This window comes from Engystomops pustulosus, chromosome 6 (assembly GCF_040894005.1).
Source record: "Engystomops pustulosus chromosome 6, aEngPut4.maternal, whole genome shotgun sequence".
Lineage (NCBI taxonomy): Eukaryota > Metazoa > Chordata > Amphibia > Anura > Leptodactylidae > Engystomops > Engystomops pustulosus.
Window position 1 is genome coordinate 123,679,007 of NC_092416.1, and position 23,391 is coordinate 123,702,397.

Sequence of the window (23,391 nt, forward strand, 5' to 3'; positions counted from 1 at the left end):
GTTTTGCCTTATTGAGACAGTGCCCGCCCCTTCTCCTCTTCATCCCAGGAAACATTGGAAACAGGAGTGAAGGAGTCCACAGAATGGAGCCTACAGCATCAGAGCACAGAGATAAGAGGTCAGGAGCTTCTGGGGCTGCACACCAACTATAGATACTAAGCACCGTATGCAATATGTAACTGGTTGTTATGCTGATTCACTGGCAGCGTTGTGTAGGTGATGAGTGCTGCGGACAGAGGTAAGTGTATTTGTGGCCACAGACAGCTGTCATATCCATTATCCCAAATCCACCTGTGCCCACATCCTCCACCAAACAATGACCACTTTGCTCTACAAACCCCCTGCCAGATTGGATTCCCCAATCCTTGAATATGCCCCTTCTTTGTATTTACCACATATGAGTTCATCCATGTAAAGGAAAATAGCATCCAAAGTTGAAAATGCCACTTTTTTGCAATTTTTAAACATATAATAAAATGTAATAAAAAGCAGTGAAAAGGCTGTACAGTCCTCAAAATGTTAGCATTGTACACCGAAGTATGAAAAAGTTAGCACCAAAACAATTAGCACCAGAAGATGGCAAAATGAAAAACTTTTTTTTTTTGTACAGGAGGTTTTAATTTTTGTAAATGTATAAAAACATATTAAACCTATATGAATGTATTATCCCTGCGATCGTACTGACCCAGAGAATAAAGTAGACATGTCGTTCGGGGTGCACAGTGAAAGCTGTTAAAACCAAGTCTACAAGAAAATCGGGTTAAAAGTGGAGTGGTGTGGGGTGATTGACTGATTTGCAGTTCCCTATTATATAATTAATAAGGAGCTGTTCAGGAGCCAGAAGAGTCGGCTCTTCTTAGTGAGCGGAGCCTAAAGAGCCAACTCACATTAGAAGAGTCGTAATTCCCATCACTTTTCCAGGACATGTGGCATTAGACTGTCACATGACCTGATGACATCATCGCAGGTCCTGTTTCCCGACCACAGGAAATGGAACGCTATGCACAGGTACTTCTCTCATGGCAATCGGGTGAAATGCTTTATCAGCACCTCACAAAATTTAGGAGGGGTTGGCAGTGCTGGATCCTCCTGACTGTAAGACTCAGGCACTTTTAAGCAAGTTTTTTTTTCTTGCTAAAAAGTTTGTCTTGCATCACTCGAACATTTTTCTGGTACTCCAGGCTCTCTTAATGGTGCCATTGGGTGCTTCTACTTCCCATAATTGTTATTGAACAACCGTCTGAGCATTGACAAAGTTAATGAGGGGGGTTTTAAAATTCATCAACTGTAATATTGCCTCCATTTAGTGACTCCATAGCATGAGTGATTAGGAAACATTGGTCAAAGTTAAATGGAGGCAATATTACAGTGGATAAATTTAACCCCCCCCTTCTTTTTTTTCCTATCGCAAGTCACAATTATTACGTGACAAACTAGTTAAATCTGATGTTGGACCGTCAAAAGTTTTGCGACAAACTGGCCTTTATGGCACAGTACGGAAGGGTTGCTTTCCATGTTGCAATTGTATCAACTGTACACATATGCATATATTATTTGTTACTCCTTATGGGGTTAGCACCCAAAGTTTTGCTACCGCTGTAGTTATTACCACTGAAATAGAGGTTAATATGCCGTTCTTTGTTTTTTCCCCTGGGAAGGGGTTAGACATTTACTGGCACACCTCCAGCCTTATTAGGCGCTACTCACAATAATTGTGGTTCACTTGCGGTCATTATGCGTTTTCTGTAATGATTTATCTATTTAATATTTGTATTTTAGTACATTGTATGAGCATTATGATTGTTTGAACTTTCCATATTGCCAGAACTTTGCACTATATCTGTATTGGTCAATAATGATCACATGACCTCCTCCATTTTGTTTATATATCTGTACACAATCATGGATATTCAGCTTGAGAAAGGCTCACTGTTTGGAGCCGAAACGTAGTTCTTTCACATGGAATAAATCCACTAAGGTATTTTTTTCACTACAATTTGGTGTGCTTCCTTTTTTTCATTTATCTCTATAACTGAAGGACCTGATGCCCGGTCCTCATAGCCCACTTTATTTTAATTTGTTTACTCATTGTGTGTTTTGATAGTGCTGCTTGGATCTTTTCTTACTGCAAATTCTTCCTTAGATACTCAGACATGGCTGTTGTCTCGGGTAGAAGTTCCAGACATCAACTCAATTAAATAGAACCACAATGCTCAGGTACCTCCCTTCAGAGAAGGTTGCCTTTAATTTTAGGGGTGTGCACAGACTGACACTAGCAGTGGGCACATTGGCTCTCTAAATCTCCGGAGGTGGCACGTCAGCGTGCACTTTAGGACCCAGCAGATGAGATCTTCAGCAAGGAAGCCACCCAAAAAGGGTACAGGATTAGAAGAAATTAGGTTATGTTCACATCTTGTTTTTGTGCCACGTACAGTGTATATGTTAGAAAAGCTTCTGATGTAGACAGTACATTTGCTGACATATAGAGGGATAATTTAATAACGTATCCTACTTTACAGCAGCTATTAGTCTGGTCTAATTTATGTCAAATTAGCCGGCACTTGGGCTAGGCCATACCCCTTTCGGATAAGTCGGAAAACTGTCCAAAAATGGTCTAAAACCCTCAATAAATGTGGCGTATGGTATGTTGTGCTGGGAGAGAACATTGATGAAGTCCATGTTATGGCCCCAGACGCCGACCAAGACGGTATGTAGTAGAAAGTGGCAAGAAAAGACGGGAAGAGAGCGCTAATAGTGTGACAGCTTTGGGGATAGATTTAGGTGTAATGGTGAAGATTATGCTCACTGTGTGTGGTTGTGCTATGGATAGGCACAACGCTATTGAATGCTTAGAAGTAAAATTTGTCCGGTTCTGCCTCTAGAAGGAGATCTCCTGTGTAACGTCGCCACACTGCCTCTCCTAGTTACACCACTGAAAGAAGCTATGACATGGTTATGGCCACATTCTTTCCATCTCTTTTTTTTTTTTTTCAAGTGAACCCTTCTTCAGCCAACTTCTGAAAACAGATCAGTGGAGCAGATGGATAGATATGGTGTCATGAAGAAGAAAACCTGGTGACTACCATCAGATATAGTGGTACCAACTAGGGTAAGATAGAAAGTAAGTCACTCCTAGGTATTCTTCTATCCATCAAAGCATTCATTTAAACTTGGTATTTTGTGGAGGGGCATTGAATGTAAGGTATCGAAAAAAAATTTCGGTTCATGACCCACATGTGACTACTTTTATCATGGGTAAAGGGGATGCACAAAATAATCCAAATATGTGGATAACCGAAGGGTATACATTACAGAGGATTGATGGGTAGTATTAGACACACAGCCCTATTCAAGGCTTATCAACAGGTCCTCCTGACGCCTCAGCCTGTCTCCTTATCTGCCTGTCACTTCTATCTTAATCAGCCTGTACAACCCCTCCAGAAATAGTATTCAGTTCTCCTTCTCAGGACCTTGCTTGTAACTGGTATTTAGTAAAAGTGGACAGACGTAAGCTTTGATTAAGACCAAACTGTGATGGATAAATTATGAGTGCTTCTTCTTCAATGTGGTGGTTAGTGCCTACTCATGTACTAATATAGTTAAGAACCAATGGGGGCGTGGCCTGATGCCGGACTGAGTGGACGTGCGCCGCGGAGCTCCCGGGACCCGACACTTCATCCCCCCGTATAGGCAGCCATCCCTCACCTGTGCCCGCTCCCTCCTGCTCCGCTGTGCCCCGCACACCTGCCGCTGTCCACCGGCACCGATTTTGAAGTGGCTGTGGACTCCGCACCGCTCCCCGGCATCCCCCTGCAGCCGGCCACGTGACCAGCGCGGCGGCCCGGTCCTAGCCGCCCGGTACCGCGGCAGGTACACAGCGCGGCTCTGATCACCGGGGAAATCATCCTCCTCCCCTGCAGCCCGAAACACCGCTTCCACCACCGGAGGCACCGTGACAGCTCCAGCCAGCACTGCATCCTGCTGGAGGCGCCATATTGTGGGACTCCCCTGCGCTGCCTGAGGCCTAGGCGCGCAGGGTTAACCCTGACACTGCTGGACTGAGCCAGGACCAGGTAGGAAAGTAACTCCCCTGCTGCTGCCCACCTCTGCCCTGGGGACCCCAAGCTATACAGCCCAGCACTGAGTCCTCCATACTCCCAGTGATCCCCTGCTCCTGGGTTCTGTTTTATATTAACCCTTGCAGTGCCGCAATACTCCACGTGGGTTTGGACTCTATCTCTGCTAATTACTGGACGCTGGGCTCCTCGATTGTTTATCACTGGCCCCCCCTGCCCAGACGCCATGGGTAACCGGAGGAGGACGGCTAAAATGCTCAAAGCAGCGTCCGGGGTGTCTGCGCCTCCATCGGATGATGAATCCGTCCATGAAGATCCTTCATTCCAGTCCCTGGAACCCCTGGATGCGCAGGAATGCTCCACATCCCAAGCCGTTCTTGCACAGATACAGTCGAATGCTGCTAAAAAGTTAGGGAGATTCTCCCGCACACAGCCCTGCTCTCCTCAGGGGTCCCCAAACTCCTCTCCCTCCCTCTTTGAAGGCTCCCAGAGCCCGCCGCAGCTTGTAAGCTATGAAGAGGGTGCTGATCCGTCTGACGCGGCCACGGAGTTGGATCGCAAATTTGCAGAGGTGCTGGCGGCCATAAACGGATGCCAATCCAAACTGGTCACCAAGGTGGATGAGCTGCGACAGGACTTTGTTCTGCTAAGGCATGATGTCCACAAAGCTAAAGAGCGAATCACCGAAACTGAACGCAGAATATCTGAGGTGGAGGATGTCCAGAGGCCTATGCCGACACAGATCAGAGAGCTTCAGCGCCAAATGTCTGCATCCATCGACAGAGCTGATGACTTCGAAAACCGCCTGCGGCGGAACAACGTCAGAGTGGTCGGCCTCCCCGAAAAAGTGGAAGGGTCTGACCCTGTATCCTTTTTTGATAATTGGCTCAAAAATATGCTGCCTGCAGATACCTTCTCCCCGTTCTTCACAGTGGAAAGGGCCCATCGTGTGCCATCCCGCCCTGGCCCTCCAGGGGGCAATCCAAGACCCTTCCTGGCCCGGCTGCTGCACTTTAGGGACAGGGACTCTATCCTCAGGGCGGTCCGTACCAAGGGAGAAATTCTCTATGCCAACAGCAGAGTGTCCTTCTACCCTGATTTCTCTGCATCCGTCAGGAAACAACGCGCACAATTCACCGAGGTCCGTGCCCGTCTCCGTGACAAGGGGTATAAATACTCCATGATGTACCCTTCCAAGCTCCGAATTGTGGACGGCCAGAAGACTCGGTTCTTCACCTGCCCAACCGAAGCACTTCACTGGGCTGATGCAGCTCCACGGGCTCCAGCTGGAAGGCCCGCACCTCCTGAGTGACTGGACTCACATATCCTTTTATCTGATATGCAATGACAGTGCTGGACTTAGTCCTGAATAGTTATCTAGGGGTCCCAAATCACTGTTACAGTTTTCTAATATTTGTTTACACAATACGTGCCTCACAAATGTACCCTGTGATTGATTTGTGTTCTCTGTTTGGTCATCTCGACCAGTGCGCCACATATGGCACTTCATTCTCTCCCTATTCCCCTCCCACTCCTCTCCCCTCCCCCTTCCCCCTCCCCCCCCCCTCCCTGTTACCATTACCTCCCTGCGTCCCCCTCCTCCCCCCCCCCCCCCATCCCCTATCTCCTCTTTGGTTCTCTCTAAATATGGCTGCCTAATAACCTCCTGATCATATATACATTAAGGGTTGAAGGTCCCGGGACAAATGGTGTAGGTTTGTCTTGAGTTAGGGACCACTGTTCTACTATTTGACTGTTAGTGGGTATAGGTCTACACTACTGCTGTTAGGGTGTTAGACAGGGGGTTTGTATTCTTGGGATTGTTAGTTCAGTTCTGTTATATTTGTTATGCTCACTGTTGTCTGTCTGTCTATGTCTCTGTGGTATGAAAGGATGAATGCTTGGTTGCTCACGTCTCCTTCCCCACACCCCTTTCCCTTCCGCTAAGATGTCTTCAATTAAGGTAATGAGTTGGAATGTGAGGGGACTTAATTCTAAATTCAAGAGAGCCCTGATGTTAGACGTCATTAAGCGTCAGGCCCCCCATATTGTATGTATCCAAGAGACACACCTTACGGGTCAGAAGGTCCTCTCTCTGAAGCGGGCCTGGGTGGCTAGAGGTTATCATTCCTCCTACTCTGTCTACGCCAGGGGAGTATCCATACTCATATCCAAAGCGCTTCCCATAGAGGTCATACAGGTAGCGCCGGATCACTTTGGCCGTTATGTGATCGTACATTGCGCCTTGTGGGGCTTTACCTTTACTATAGCGTCTATCTATGTCCCCCCTCCCTTTGATCCAGCTGTATTGCACTTAATCTCCAGTAAACTGGCTGCTATGCCTCCAAGCCCGTTACTCTGCCTTGGTGATTTCAATGCAGTCCCTAATCCCTCCTTAGATCGCACAAGCGGCCTAGACACAGGCTCGGTCCGTCTGAACGAGTGGCTCACTTCTCTAGATCTCGCCGATGTTTGGCGTAGTAAACACCCTCAGGAGAGAGAATACTCATTCTATTCCTCTGTGCACAAGAGCTTCTCTCGGATTGATCTGGCCTTTGTCTCCCCTGATATGATGCAGCACGTTGATCAGGTATCCTATTGCCCGCGCAGTGCATCAGACCACTCCGCCTTGCTCATTAGTCTCCTTATAGGCCCCCCCAGCGACTCCCGCTTATGGCGCCTGCACCCGGCCTGGCTCCAATCCCCAGCGGTCCTGAGTACTGTTAGGGCAGCGCACAGCGAGTTCTGGGACGTACACTCAACCCATCCTGATCCTCTTCTAGTCTGGGAATCGTACAAGTCCTCGGTGCGGGGAGCATTCATGTCGGGGGTAGCTGGCCATAGGAAGTCTTTAAATGCGCAGGAGGAAAGGCTAACCGCTGCACTGGTGAATGCAGAAAAGGAGTATCTAGAGAAACCTACTCCGGGGAATAAAAAGACTTGGGCGCAGGCGCAGAGGAACCATCTAGCTGTAGTGAAGGAGCGCACCAGTAAGCGCCTGCTAGCCAGGGAAGCATCCATCTTTGAATTCGGAGATAAAAATGGGAAGCTGCTTGCGTATTTATCGCGGGCTGAACGTCCTTGTGCTTCCGTTCCCTCTATCCTTAACAGTAGTGGAACCCTGATCACAGAACCCCGGGCCATAAACATGGTATTTCATGAATTCTATGCCTCTCTTTACAGCTCCAGATTGTCCGCCTCTTCCGTCGAGATTTCCAGATTCCTTGACAGTCTTCCACTTTGGAGACTTACATCGGCACAGTCATCGGAGCTTGATGCCCCGCTCTCGGCGGAGGAGGTGGAACTGGCCATCCAATCGTTGCCCCCCTGTAAGACACCTGGACTTGATGGGCTGGGAGGTGAGTGGTATAGGGATAACTGTGAGACCCTGGTCCCCCATCTACTTAGCCTGTACTCCGATGCGCTCGACAGTGGTTCCCTCCCTGACTCCATGCGAGAGGCCCTTATTGTAGTTCTTCCTAAGCCTGGCAAGGATCCCCTGCTTCCCGACTCGTACCACCCAATTTCCCTCCTAAACTCAGATGTTAAAATCCTAGCAAAAATTCTGGCAACAAGGCTTAATAAAGTAATATTATCCTTGGTTCACCCAGACCAGACAGGCTTTATGCCAGGGAGGGGAACTGACATAAATATACAAAGATTACACCTGAACATTGCAGAGGCAGAGAAGTCTTCAGACCCTGGGTTTATATTGTCCTTAGACAATTGTAAGGCGTTTGACTCTGTGGAATGGACATATCTGTGGACCCTTTTGCCTAGAATGGGTTTTGGCCCTCGATTTACAGCATTAGTTAAACTATTGTATAACGATCCCAAGGCTAGGGTACGGACTAATCTTAATATCTCACCTACTCTCTCTATGGCCAGGGGCACTAGGCAGGGCTGCCCGCTATCTCCCCTCCTCTTTGCACTTGCCATTGAGCCCCTTGCTGTGGCGATCCGTCACTCTGATAGCATTAAGGGTATTGCTAGAGGTCCTATCATTGAAAAGGTATCTCTCTATGCTGATGATACACTTGTATACCTTGGGGATGTGGGCCCCTCTCTGGAATCCCTTCTGTCCCTGATAGAATGCTACGGGGGGTTCTCAGGTCTCCGGGTTAACTGGGACAAATCGGCCCTTTTTCCCTTATCTGATGTAGGGGTACACTCCCTCCCCGTCCCAGTCCAGGTGGTGTCCACCTTTAAATATCTGGGAGTCCAGGTGTCACGCAGGGTCCAGGCATATACGGAGTTAAACATTACACCCTTGATAGCTGCAACGGAATCGCGCCTAAAAGCCTGGTCCACTCTCCCCCTGTCTTTGTACGGGCGTATTAACATATTTAAAATGATTTTTCTCCCAAAATTTCTATACCTTTTCCATGCCTGTCCTATACTACTTCCTAAGAGCCTATTTAAACGCATAGACGGCATTCTCAGGTCCTTCTACTGGCAGAGTAGTGCCCCACGATTCAGTTTAGCGCTGCTTCAGGCTCCCAAGTCTAGGGGTGGACTGGCTGCCCCGGATCTGTATCTTTATTACCTGGCTTCCCAGCTAGTATATGCCCAGTGGTGGATAGATATAGACATGGGTAATGCAGCTACTGCACTGGCTGGTGCCCTGGTGGGTTCCTACGAGGCCCTTACAAACCTGCTGTACAGGTATAAGTCCCCATCTGATACCCCACTTCCCCTACGTACGGTAGCGGTGTGCTGGCGTAAGGCACAATCCCTGGTAGAGCCGAGTAGCTCTCCCCCTCTCTCGCCTAGGACTCCATTGTGGCTCAATCCGTGGCTCTCTCACTTTCTCTCCCTCCCAGGCTGGACAATGTGGGGGGCGGCGGGGGTGAAATTTGTAGGCCAGCTCTTATCCCCGGAAGCAGAATTACTCAGCTTTAACGAGATAAGGGAGAGACATACTGTACCCGATACGGCCAGTTTCCATTACACGCAACTGCGACACGCATTCAAAGCCCAATTCGGCTCCTTCAGCCTGACAGTGAAATTCTCCAAACTAGAGACTCTGATGAGTACCCCGGACCTCCCTAAGCCACTCACTCAGTGCTATGCTCTCCTGCAAGAGCAAAAGTCCAGACCGTTTGATAGAGCCCGTGAACGCTGGAGTGAGGATATCCCTGACCTGTCGGATGATGACTGGAGGGAGGTCGAACTGTCCTACTTCACATCTGTAGTGAGTGCGAGGGACTTCCTGATCCAATCTAAATTCCTCCATCGAGTATACTTCACTCCTGCTAGATTATTCCGCATGGGAGCAATGCCCAATGACCTTTGCTTTCGCTGTCAGGCTGAAGTCGGATCCTTCCTGCATTGTGTCTGGTCCTGCCCTAGGGTCCATGTCTTCTGGTCGGGAGTGCTGGAGTTCCTAAATTTACACTTTGAATTCCCACGCTTACTGTCTCCCTCTGTGTGTCTCCTCGGCATCATAAATGACACTATGACAAAATTTTCTTTAGGTTTGTATTATACTACGCCCGAAAAGTGGTGGTGATGACCTGGAAGGACCAGGAGCCCCCTCCATTAAAAAGATGGATACTACTTATTAACAGCGTCATTCCCCACTACCGGTCCCTGTATACCAACAGGAAGTGTCCCCAGAAGTTTGACCGCATCTGGTCCAGATGGTGCGCGACTCCCCATACAGCCTTATAATCACATGTGATATATACTCCTCTCCATGATGAAGGAGACTGAGCGTGCTGGTGTGTGTGTGTGTGTGTGTGTGACTCCCCATACAGCCTTATAATCACATGTGATTTATACTCCTCTCCATGATGAAGGAGACTGAGCGTGCTGGTATGTGTGTGTGTGTGTGTGACTGATTGTCTATGTGTCAATAGTTATTTGTGTTGTATCAAGATGTCTGGCTGCATTATCCTGCTGTTATCTACTGTGTAATATCCCTCAGGTAGTTTTGAAACACAGCAAGAACCTGACTGTTACCATGGCTGTTGTATAATAATCCTGTAATGGGGGGAAGGAAATATGTGACAGACAATCTTGTTTTTTGGTTTTGTTTATTATAATTGTATAAAATTTCAAAAAATTGCAAAAATAAATACTTTTAAAAAAAATAGTTAAGAACCAATATGTTAATGCTTGATATAGTAGTAATTCAATATAAAGTAGTAAGTCAATATACACAATGTATTATTGCTTTCTGCTTAAAAAGTACCTGTCACCAGATTTTGACCACCCTGACTAACAATGCCTGCTGATAAAGGGTTACAAGTCCTCCCCATATCGCCTAAAAATAGCTGCCAGTGAGACACTATACCTTAATTACAGACGTTTTTCTGATATGAAAATTAGCTTTTTTGACTCATGTCTGGTGTTTGCGACTCTTCTCTCTCTCAGGCTGGCAGTGAGCCACGCCCCATTATTCTAACTGACAGCTCTGTGTCTCCTTATATCACTGCTCTGCTTCCTTGTACTTCAGAACTGTCTGCTAATATTCAACTACAGGCATATAAAGCTCTATGTACAGATAGGAAATATTGGGGCTTATTTACTAATGGTCTCCAGCTGCATTTTCGTTGGGTTTCCCAGGGATCGCGCCTGTGTCGCACACAATAGGATTTTGGCGCATCGGCGCCGGCTTTCATGCAACAGAAATCGAGGGGCGGGCCATCGGACGATCCGACATATTCGGACAAGCCGCGGGATTTAACATTTAGATCTTGTCGCAAGCCAAGCACTTACATGCACCGGGAAGAAGAAGGTGAACTGTGGCGGACCTGGTCGGGGAAGCAACAGATGCGAGATATCAGGCGCACACTGGTAGTGATTCGCGGCAGCTGTGCATTCTCATGGGGATAGCGCACCTCGGGGATCGTGCAGGGACTGGTAAGAAAATCTGCCCCATTGTGTCAATTTTTTTACCCGGTGCCTTGTGTTACATTCATGACATGTGACCAGAGTGACATCATTGCTGTGACTTCATGTGGTCAGATACATGCATGGGGTACAGTTTGCTTTAAGAGGCTAAGGGACCTGAGATGTCACTCTGGTCACATGAACTTTGACCAGTAAGGAGGCATAAGGCATGGGGAGGAGTAGATGGGAGGGGCTGGCTGGTCAGGACACGCCCCCCTCTGATGTCAGGTAATATAAGATAAAAGGTTATTTATGTGGATGTAAGCTACCGTATATACCCGTGTATAAGCCGAGTTTTTCAGCACAAAAATGTGCTGAAAAACTTCCCCTCGGCTTATACACGAGTCAATGAGAGTAAAAAATAATAAAAAATGGACTTAAAAAATAATAAACTTATATACTCACCCTCCGGTGGCCCCGATGCGCAGTGCTGCTCCCCTGATGTCATCGCGGCTCCTCTTCTGGCTTCCCGGCTCCTCTTCTTGCTTCAGCGCCCGTCTTCTGCCTTCTTTAACCATCGTGCTGGGCGTCGCCATGTTTTTCCCCCGGGCGGCGCCTAGTATGATGTCAACAGCGGCGCGTCATGCTAGGCGCCACCCAGGAGAGAACAATGGCGACGCCCAGCACGATGTTGAAGAAGACAGAAGACAGGCGCTGAAGCAATAAGAGGAGCCGCAAGAAGCCAGAAGAGGAGCCGCGATGACATCGGGGGAGCAGCACTGCGCATCGGGGCCACCGGAGGGTGAGTATATATGTTTTTTTTTTTTATTCTGGGCTGTATACTATTGGAGGCAGGCTGTATACTATTGGGGGCAGGCTGGGTGGCTGTATACTACTGGGGGCAGGTTGTATACTACTGGGGGCAGGCTGGGGTGGCTGTATACTACTGGAGGCACGCTGTATACTACTGGGGGCAGGCTGGGTTGCTGTATACTATTGGGGGCAGGCTGGGTGGCTGTATACTACTGGGGGCAGGCTTTGTATACTACTGGGGGCAGGCTGTATACTACTGGGGGCAGGCTGGGGCAGGCTGTATACTACTGGGGGCAGGCTGAGCTTGCTGTATACTACTGGGGGCAGGCTGAGCTTGCTGTATACTACTGGGGGCAAGCTGGGCAGGCTGTATACTGCAGGGGGCAGGCTGTATATTATAGGTAGCTGGCTGGCTATATACTGGGGGGTCTGTGACCAATGCATTTCCCACCCCCGGCTTATACTCGAGTCAATAGGTTTTTCCAGTTTTTGGTGTTAAAATTAGGGGTCTCGGGTCGGCTTTACTCAGTATATATGGTAAGGGTGTCGGTCAGTAAATAGAGCTCTGTAGGAACCTGTCATTGGATGTATAGGTGCAAATGTGGTGACAGGTTTCCTTTAAGGTGCCTTGTAGCTGCAGAGTGTTCAAAGTGGCCATGCTGAACCCAATCCATTGATGGACTTAATGGATATTGTTTCCACTTGCAACACCTATTTAAAGGACATCTACCACCATATTTATTCATGATAGACGTTACCTTAGGGGTGTCCAAGCACTTGTTTTATTATTCTTTAGCAGCTTTGTGATCCCAAGTTGATAAAAATATGTAAATCAACCTACGTCACCGAAGTGCCTTCTGGCTCTGCCCGCTCATCATCTATGAAGACACCCGTTATCTATATTCATCCCTAGTGCCACACAGCTGCAGCACTTGCGGGCAGCACCAGGGATAAATATATATAACTGGGGTGTCTGCATATTAGATGCAAGTGTTGCAGACAGCCAGTGACATCACCGTCTGTCTGCAAGTGAAAAACATGCACAGCAACACTTTACCTTTCGCACCTGCACTGGTCTCTAGCCGGCTGCGCAAGTAAAGTGTTACTGCGCATGCACGAGACTTGCACTAGGGATGGATATAGATATGCATGCATAATATATGAGAGGCCGGAGTCAAAAGGCGCACCAGTGATGTAGGCCGGAATGCCTCTGGCTTATTTACATATATTTAAAAAATGTATTTTCTCAAGATCACAGAGCTGCTAAAGCATAAGAAAACAAGTGCCAGTACACCCCCAAGCATGACACTGTGGCAGTCTACTATCAGTAAATCTGGTGGTAGATGTTTTTTAAACATTGGTTAAAAATTGTGTAAACTTTCATGGCAACAATATACCTAACCTTTTTCTGTAGAGATTGTTGCATGGCATGTCACCAAAAAATGACCCAAAAAAACAAGAAATGGATTGGGGAAAATTAAAAGTTCAATCCATTGACTTGGCCTCCAATTACCAATCACTTAATTTAATAGCACTTTAGAGGAATATGCTGGACGGCCTTAAAGTGGTAGACGGAATTAACCACATTTTGGGACAGTGTGACAGGTCAGGGCTGGATTATTCACTGGTGTCAGGGGTGAACTCTTCAGGAAAGTTATGTCACAATCGGGCACATTTACTTACCTGGTCCTGTCACGATCCCCGCAGCGCGCTGTCCGAAGATCATGGACTCCGCACGATTCACTTAGATCGTGTGCCTGGTTTCCTGCATGTGTCGCTCCCCACTCAGGTCCGCCGGAGTTCACCTTCTTCTTTCTGGTGTATGTAAGTGCATTGTCTTGCGACACAATTTAAATGTTAAGTCCTGCGCTCAGTCCGAATCCGCCCCCGATTTATGAAGCATGAAAATGCGCCAAAATTTGATTGCGCGTGACACAATCTCCTTCTGAATGCCTATCCCAGCATCGCGATCCCTGAAAAGTCTGAAAACCCGACGGAAATGCAGCCGCGGGACCCTTAGTAAATAAGCCCCATTGTGCCTTATAGGGGTAGTCCAACAAAATGTTCTTACTATTGGCCCTTGGTGGTGTGAGAATAAGAAAAAAATTAATACTCAGCTTGGTCGTTGCCTCTGATCCACTGTTGCACCTCTGTCACTACCAGCCTCTGTTGGTATATAGCAGTGATGGCAAACCTTTTGGAGACCGAGTGCCCAAACTACAACAAAGACCAACTTATTTATCACAAAGTGCCAACACAGAAATTTAATTTGTGATTTATACTCCCTTCTCTGTCCCAGCTTTCATTGATACCAGCCCCTGAGGACACCAATATAGCAGAAAATAGTCCCAGGTACAGCTGTCACTTTAATATAGCTCTGTGCACAGCAAGTCCTGGGCTGTCTGGGACTGCAGGAAGATACCTGGAGGCATCTCTGGTGATGGCCTGAGTGCCCACAGAAAGGGCTCTGAGTGCCACCTCTGGCACCAGTGCCATAGGTTAGCCATCACTGGTATATAGTCTCAGAGGTGACATTATGGAGACAGCACCCACCCACTGCAGACTGATAGAGGCCGCACTGTAAAATGAAATAAGTTCATTTTCATGTGAACACCAATGCCAATACTTTGTATCATCTGACTGTCTTGTTTGAATATGGACATTTTAGCCGAATTTGCCTAGGTAACTGCCTATACAGGCCTGATAAAGAAATTACTGTAGTATTTACATGCAATCTCTGATTCAGTAAAGGAAAGGATCTAGTAGAGGATATACCCCTTCTGCAACAGAAGGGTTAATCGCCAGGGACTAAGAAGGTGCCAGGATGAGGGCAGATTAGGAAGATATTCTCTATGACAGATGGCTTGAGCCAGAGAGGTGGGGAGAGGAAACTAACCCCCTTCTGCAAGGAGAAGTGGGAGGCATTACCTCTACCAGATGGAGGGGAATGCAATTTCCCCATTAACTCCATCATTACCATAAAATGGAGGTCAATAAAAACAAATGAATAATAATAAAAACTGTCTACATCTGCTCTCTTATATCCTTAAAGGGTTAACAAGCTTGTATCTGGTTCCACTTCCTTGCTAGGGGCATGGAAACCCTGTGAAAATGATGGCTTCACTGTAGAGGATAGCAGGAGGGGGATTTTGATGATAAAATGACCTTCATCCCACCCCCACACCTTTTCGTCACAGTCACAGACGTGTGACTTTGGGAAGGTCCCTTTAGGGGGAAGAATGTTCATAAGAAGGAAGCCGCAAAAAGGACAAGTGGTGGTGGGGTGTTAGTAACTTAGTCATAGTGTAGGGGGGCACTATTGTAGAGGGTGGGGGGTTTTAGTCATAATCTCCAGTTATGGGGGGGGGGGGGGAGATATGTGGAGATACTATAGAAAGGAAGTGTACTTGGGTTTGGGAATTGAGCTTTCTGTGTAAATTGTGCATTGTGTGGAAGTGACAGAACAAATAATTATTCATAGTAGCAGATCATCTATGATATATCTATATATATCCATCATAGTATTCATTCTTTATGGGCATACTATATATCTGGGAAGCTGGTTATTTATCAATCCTCTAAGAAAGATACTGTATGAAATCCCTGTTGGTGTATTTGGTGTGTATTGTAATATAAGAATTATGCGGGTTATTAGCCATGTACACATCCCTGCTGTATCTATATAGTTGTCGCCACCATTCCTCTCATGGAATAGAATATTGGAGAAAGCATTTGTACTCTCATTATTTAGGGTATAGACAGCAGCATATAGGGATTAACAACATAACCTGTAAACATTTAGTATACAGATACTCTATCTGGTAAGGGGGGGGAGAGAGGGATTGACTACTGTATATCCCCAGCTGGAGAGGTAAAATATCTATACACAGTTTATAAGCCACCTATAAATATGCAGCATGGTGCACTGCATATAGATATGTGTGCAATGACAATGCCTATACCTGACTGATAAAACAGGTGCCTGGTTTTGGGGACGAATGCTATATCAGCTGGCTATAAAGGAAGACAAATAAATACACATTGAAGCATCTGGGAGCCCCCCCATGTCCTGGCGTCAGGGGCACTTGACATGTCTGTGTATCTCCTGCCTTTGTCTCAGTCTACTTCACCTTTCTATATCTGGATATTATCTCTAGCCTTGTTCTTTTGTCCTTCCTCTGAAATCCCCTCCACTCCCTTTACCCCTCCTCCCCCCACAGGCAGACACCAGCTAATTGCATTACACCCCCATCTTTGTGCAGTAGTTAGTGATTGTGACTGGCGGCTGTTCAAGGGTTAATTCATCTCCCATTTCTACCTTCCCCCATTCTCTTCCCCTCTCTGACCTTTCTACTAATATCTTTCCTCTCTCTCCTCCCCACCCCCTTCTTATCTCTCCCTGGGGCTGTTTTCCCCCCTTCCTTCCCCTACCACCCCCTCCCATCCTCATGCCTTGGTTTCTATTCCTGGTTTAGCTCTCAGACCCCTTCCCTTTGCTTCCAAACCTGTAGTTTTCTAAGCTGGGTGCACAGTGCACCAGGTGGGGAAGGAAGGGGGGAGGCTTGTGCCCACCATGCAGTGGTAGTAGTACGTGGTGGGTGGGGGATTGGCACTAGCAAGCGCTGCAAATATCACGTACTTTCCCCTAGCAAAGCAGATGCCTCCTTGGCACTGCCATCTCAAGCAGCGTTAAGGTGTCTCTGCAGCACAGTGCCACATTCATATTTCACACATATGTTCTCTCACAGAACCAAGAGAAAAGCAGGTCATCTCTGCTGGACGACACAAGCATGACAAACACTGGATGTCAGCAGCAAGAATTTCTCGATTTTACCTCAGAATACTTTACATATGAAGCTATATGACTATATGAAGCTTCTTGGATGAGGGAGCTTTGACCTATCACATGTAAAGATGTGTATTATATATGGAAAAGTTATGTCCCTGAAATATCACAGGTAGGCCTCCAACCTCCCCATAAACATGCACACTCATCTTGGCTGAGTCACCATATTTTTTAGTGGGGAGAGGGAGGCACAGATGCTACTAGGTCCATTGTACAGCCATGTGTTCCCGTACAGAACCAAACATCCATCATTAAATTCAACATACACGTCAATTTGGGGTTTCCCTGACAATTGATAAGCCTCTGGAGGTCACCGTATAGATTAGATGGTTTGACCGATTGGGAACCCTTAGTTCACATTCATAGACACCAAGTGTTTTGCATGTAAACAGTGCAAAACATATGTTGCTCGATCCCAATCGTGAGTGTTTCAGTGGAAGCACATCTGCTATAAGGCCAAGGCCATCCCTGCAGCCTTTGGCCGCATGCAGACAAACGTAGGCCCGCCGGGCAGGCATATGTTTGGCGCCATGGAGAGGAGGAGGGGTGACCCCTCCCCTCTCCATAGCAATGCATGGTGTACAAATTGTAACACAGGAAAAGATAGGACATCTATCTTTTTCCCGTGTACAAAGCGGTACGGTGCCGCATGTGTGCAGGCTACTGCCGTCCACCTGGGACATATGTACGCCCGCAAGCATGTGGCCAAACATACGTCCCACATACTGTAGTGTATGGGGCCTTTGTGTTTCAAAACGCAACAAACACTCAGTATGTGTGTCACCATATTGTAGTCTTTGCTCCACAGGGCCACTTTTTGGACGGCGTGGGGCCATATTTATCTTGTGTCGGTGCCACAAATTTGGTTCTTTTCTGAAAGTCACAACTTTTTTTTTCATCCCTTAATTTTGGCACAGTTCTTAAATCCCAACAGTTTTTCTTCTTTTCTAATTTCCAGGCACTCTTTTGCCATATAATTAGATCAATCAAAAGCAAGTCCACCAACTTCTAAACCCCTTCATGAATGTTTGACATTTGTGATGCTTATTTGTACTTCTAATGGCTTTTTCACATTGGTGTTGGTGCTCAGCTTCAGTCGTGCATCTTTTGTGCTTTGTCTCCAACCCGACTGATTTGGACTAAGCATGGGATTTAAAATTCAAATTGTGTCGCAAGACATGCACTTACACACCGGGAAGAAGGTGAACTGCGGCGGACTTGAGCGGGGAAGCGAGACATGCAGGATCTCGGGCGCACGATCTTAGTGAATCGCGCCAGACATTGTACTTCAAGTTAGTAGTAAATTGTCACTGTGTGATGCCATCATGTCAATATGGACCAAAATCTCAGAGGAATGCTTCCAGCACCTTGTTGAATCTATGCCATGAAGAATTGAGGCAGTTCTGAAGGCAAAAGGGGGTCCAACCCGTTACTAGCATGGTGTACCTAATAAAGTGGCCGGTGAGTGTACTGCTGGAGTACTAAAAGTACCAGCTCATATGCTGAGTATTCTGCCAATAGTTCATATACTCAGGCAAAAGCTCATATAGTCAGCATTATTGGTGGACATTACCTTGGCGGTGGGCAAATGCGAGAGTCTCTCCGCTCTCAGGATGATGCGCCGGCCTCGGTGACATCATTTTGTCACGCGAGGTTCAAAGCTTGCGCATGTGTTATTGTACATGTCTCCTACATTGTAAGAAGCCGTGACTGCGCATCTCTGCGCATTGCTGGGAAACAAAATACAGGGGGCACCATAGTTTGGGGAACTTTCCCCGCGGCACACCCGACCATGTGTCGCGGCACACTGGTTGAAAATCACTGTGTTAGACGGCTTACAAAAAGAACAGTCCATTCTACAATTAGAATGGATTAATTTTGTTGGTAATACATTCATAGCCATAAAATTTACACTTTTCCGAAAGATAAATAGAGAAAACCCATCTTAAAATTTGTAATGCAATTTCTCCTGAGTACGGAGACACCCCACATGTGGACGTTACTTGCTGCTTGGGCGCACAACGAGGCGAAAAAGGGAAGGAGCGCCCTGCAGCTGCCAGTTTTATCCTATAGAACTTGGCACCCTTTTGTAGGCTATAAAATTTTTTTTGAGGCCATGTGTGGGCAATTATTTTGTGGGATGAGATGCATTTTTCAGTGATACCATTTTGGGTTTGGTATGCCCTATTGTTGAAAACATTAACATATTTTTTTTCAGGGGTGGAGGAGTAGAAAAGTCTCATGTATGTAATTGATCGTTTACATTATTTTTTTGGTGTTCACCAAATAGCCTAATAAACATCTTATTGGGTCAGTATGATGACATGGATACCATACATAGATATTTTTTCTTGAATTTTACTAAATTTCTCACAATAAAGCCTAATGTGGGGGAAAAATCTATAGTTTTTACATTGTCATCTTCCAAGTAGCATACCACTTTTAATTTTTTTGTCTACAGAGCTGATTGATGGTTTGTTTTTTGCAGGACATGTAGTACTTTGCACCAGTATCTGGAGTAGATATGTTTTATTGACAAATTTTTATTGTATTTTTTTGTGGGATGAAATATTTTTTGGTAATTTTTTTACAGTCTATTTAATGGAGTTCATCATGCAGGTACAATAAATTATTTATTTTTATTCTACGGGTCGTTATGGATGTGGGGATTGTGTTATGATTTTGACCTTTTTCACATTATATGTAATTTTATGTGTTAATGGAGATTATGGGCATTTTTATTAATTTATTTTTTATTGAATTACAATTTTTTTTGTACTTTTTTTTATTACTTCCACCATGGTACATGAACAAGCAATCATCTGATTGTTACTGATGTATTGCAGGGTATTAGTGATGTATTGCAGGCACCACCTGCGGACAGCCCTGGGGTCCTGATCATACCTCAGGGCTGCCATGGAAACTATCGTTGCCATAGAAACTAGCAGGGGGGGGCGATTGTGTGGAGAGAGACCCCTTGCAGGGACGTTAAATGCCACAGTTGCACTGACCGCGGCATTTACCGGGATAAACACCCGTGATCGGAGCTCAATTCGACCACAGTTGTTCACTGGAGGGTCAGCTGTTAGTTACAGCGGACTCCCCGTGTTTTATGATGCCAGCCCAGCTCTGATTACAAGCTGGGCCAACATTAGCTCTGGGCCCGATATATTATTTCTTGAAAACATCATACTAGGTTTTCAGCCTCATCAGTGAAAAATAACGGATGTTTCATCCATATTTTTTGTTTGGACCCATAGACTTCTACTGCCTTCCAGTGTGTCCTTCCAGTGCGCCACAATATAACATGACAGTTAAAATCCCCGCTAAAATTGGACACCCAAAAGGAACAACTAGCACCAAAAATAATAAATGCCCCCAATGTGTTTTGGACCAATATAATTCAATGTCGTCCCTCTAGAACCAAAATGTCAATTTGCTGTTTTAGTGATGTGATCCCATTACAGTAAACTTGATCATAATATGATAGTAATGTAGCTCAGTAAGTAACTGGGCATTTATTAAACTGTATCAGTCATTTTACCATACAATTTCTTCATCTCTAAATGATTTATGATTATGACGTGCCCTACAAATCAATCATATTTATAAGGATGCCTTAAATGAGCCTTCAGTAAATGTAAGTTTATAGCATATACCTCAGTATTTTCCAGGTGTATACTGCCACCAGTGTGGGGAGAGGGGACGCACCTATGGCTGCAGGAGGTGGTGGGGGTGGTGCGGGCTTTGCCCTTTGTTCTCCAATGGGTGGGGGAGAGGCACACCTGGAGGGAGGGGAGCAGGTCAGGAATTCTCAGGGTCAAAGGAGGATTTGTACCTTCAGGACGTGGAGAGGGGGGAGGTGGGCTTATTTTTGAGCTGTCTGAACACCAAGAAATAAAGGCATCATTCAGTTATACAGAGCAGAATATAGATACAGCTGAACACAAGGTTCCACATCACCCCAGACTAGTTATAGCATGGCATTGCCCACCAGCATGACCTTCAGCATACTAACAAGGGAAGATGTAAATGCCTGATATGATGCATGCCGTCAGTATGGGGTTACATAGGATTGGATAAATGTGGATATTTTGGGAGGTGGGTTGACTACAGTGATCTAACACCAAAGATGCAACCACAATTAATGTACATATTTTCTACTAACTCTCATAAATAGGGACTATGACACCAGGTATAGATGGTCGCACCAATCTGCATTTAGCTAGGTTACATATTACGGGTTGACCATGATTTGGTAAGTAGGTGGTCATGCTGCGATGGGTGTCACAAAAAGGTCACACAGCAGGGAGTGTAGAAGGTAAAGACAGGGTCACAAAGTGCTGGGTGCAGATCAATACTGTTTCACATGGTGTGTGTGGGGGGGGGGGGTCAATGGTTAATACGGGTTTGCAAGGTTGTGGGTGTCAATGGTCATGAATTGTCACACATTCAGGGAGCAGGTGGTCATGATTGCACAAAGTGTGAAATATCTGATAAAAGAAGTGCAGCACAACTTCAGAACTGAAGGGGTTACAGCAGGTAAACAGAATTACTTCATAGAGAAGTGAGGGGAAGGGGAAGAGGAACTTGCCATCACCCACCTGCTGCAACTGTCTTTTTTTAGGGTGCTAGAAAGGGGAAGGCAGTTTTCTTTTAGACCATGTGGATATCAGTCTAACATGGGGATGGCAAGGTCCTAAAGAGGAACAGGCTCATTCTGTGGCTTACCCCCACAAAAACTCCCCTCCTTTTCACCTGTTATTGAGGATAAGGAACTTATATTTGCCTTTACATAAAAGACTAATGTGACAATTGTTTCACCGCCATATGATGCTTTATATTCATTTACAGGGACAAGCAGGACCGGCTCCAGGTTTCCGTAGGCCACTGGGCGACAGAGACTAAGTGGGCCCCTTTGCAGTGAACTCATGTGGTGGCATTTAGAATACAGAAACTAAAACATTCCCTAAAATTTCCCTAGCTTGACCTCTATTATCATATCACTAGATGTGCATAAGAATATTAGAACATGTCAGTCATCTGAATGCTGCCATTTTATTCTGTATTTATCCTAGAGTTGCTAATCATTACATCATCAGAGGTTTCTGACCAGTCTCGGGCGATTGGTTGATCATAAGGCAATGGTCTATGCACAGGGCTGGTCTGAATCTTATATTATTTACAACAAACTATGAAGCGGTCATACATTCATCTCCCACAACCTCTAGATAAATATGCACCTAGCTTAGCATGCATTCTATTTATTCAGGGAGTGGCGGCCTTCTGGGGAAAATAGTGACACATTTATATTTGACACTGGCATATCTGCTACAGCGTTTAAGAAAATCTATTAACATTGCAGCTTATGAGAGCCTGTCAATATTCAATCAGAATTGTGGCGACACAGATCCCCACTAACAACATGTACACATGTGGACATGTATTGTGCCTGCATCCATAGATGTGACTGGACATGTTCAGACATTTCTCTTTGCTGCAATGCCCTCTAGTGGTAAAAGTTATATTATATTGGAGATCAAAATTAGAGAACAAAACACAATTTCCTAATTGTCAACCTCATTGTGCAGTCCCGGGTGGAGCCCTTTTTACAGAGCCTCAAAGCCCTGGTCTATGAGAGAGACCCCGATAACATAACTAAGGAGGAAAAAACAGCCTTGAAGTGGCTTAGAGATAAGACCCTAGTAGTTAAAAGAGCAGATAAAGGGGGTAATGCGGTGGTGATGACCCGAGAATACTATAAAAAAGAAGCATATAGGCAATTAGAAAACTCGGACGTCTATACTAAATTAACCTCCGACCCCACTACAAAAATTAAAAATAAGCTCTGCTCTTTCCTCAGAACAGGTGTTGAAAAAGATATTCTAAGTAGATCTATGGCTGAAAAACTACTACCCCCCTTTCCCCAGAAACCAGCATGGTACTTCTTACCGAAAATTCACATTGGTACAAGCAGAGAGATGGTACGGCCATGGGTATGGCCTGCACTTATGCCAACATATTTTTGGCTGTCCTCGAAGATAAATATATTTTTTCAAAGGGAAATCTTTTTGCCAAGCACATACACTCATTTTGGAGATATGTGGACGATATTTTCGTCATATGGTCAGGGACAGAGGTGCAATTTCACGAATTTATGACCTACATTAATACCAACCATATGAATATGTTTTTTACATTTAAAACCTCTAATATAGAATGTGAATTTCTCGATATCCTGGTCAAGGTACAAAACTCTGCACTAACTACCACTGTTTTTAGAAAAAGTAAAGCAACTAACAGCCTTCTGCACCATGACAGTTATCACCCTCAGCACGTCAAAACAGCTGTCCCGTACGGGCAATTCGTACGTCTTAGACGAGTTAATAGTGACAAAACTTCTTTTCTGTCTCAAGCAGATGATTTAAAAACAAGGCTACTTAAAAGGGATTATTCCCCTCAAACCATTAATGAAGCTTTTCAAAAAGCAGCAGCCCTTAAACGTGAAAACCTTTTGCACCCCAAGCACACCACACATAGACATAGAGAACATGAGCGCTTCACCTTTACATTCAACTATAGTCCTATGGCCCAAAAAATTAAAAATACAATCCACAAAAATTGGTATATGCTGACAAAAGATCCAGTACTTAGGGACCTAATTACTGCACCCCCCCTGATCTCTTTCAGGAAAACTAAAAGTATCAAAGACCACCTAGTATGCAGCCGCCTACCCCCTATACAGAAGAATTTGCTCGACAGAATGATCCCATCCGGGAATTTCTGCTGTGGCCACTGCAAGATCTGCCCCCATAACGT

The 23,391-nt window shown here is 45.7% G+C and overlaps 1 protein-coding gene across 1 annotated transcript in view; it reads left to right on the plus strand.

Annotated features, from left to right (window-relative positions):
- Window positions 1-42: 42 nt before the first annotated feature.
- TPD52L2 (TPD52 like 2) overlaps window positions 43-23,391 on the plus strand; it is a 100,890-nt gene continuing 77,541 nt past the window's right edge. Inside the window, exon 1 of the mRNA XM_072110866.1 lies at window positions 43-118. The gene's annotated coding sequence lies outside the window, so the exon portion shown is untranslated. The remainder of the gene's footprint in view (window positions 119-23,391) is intronic.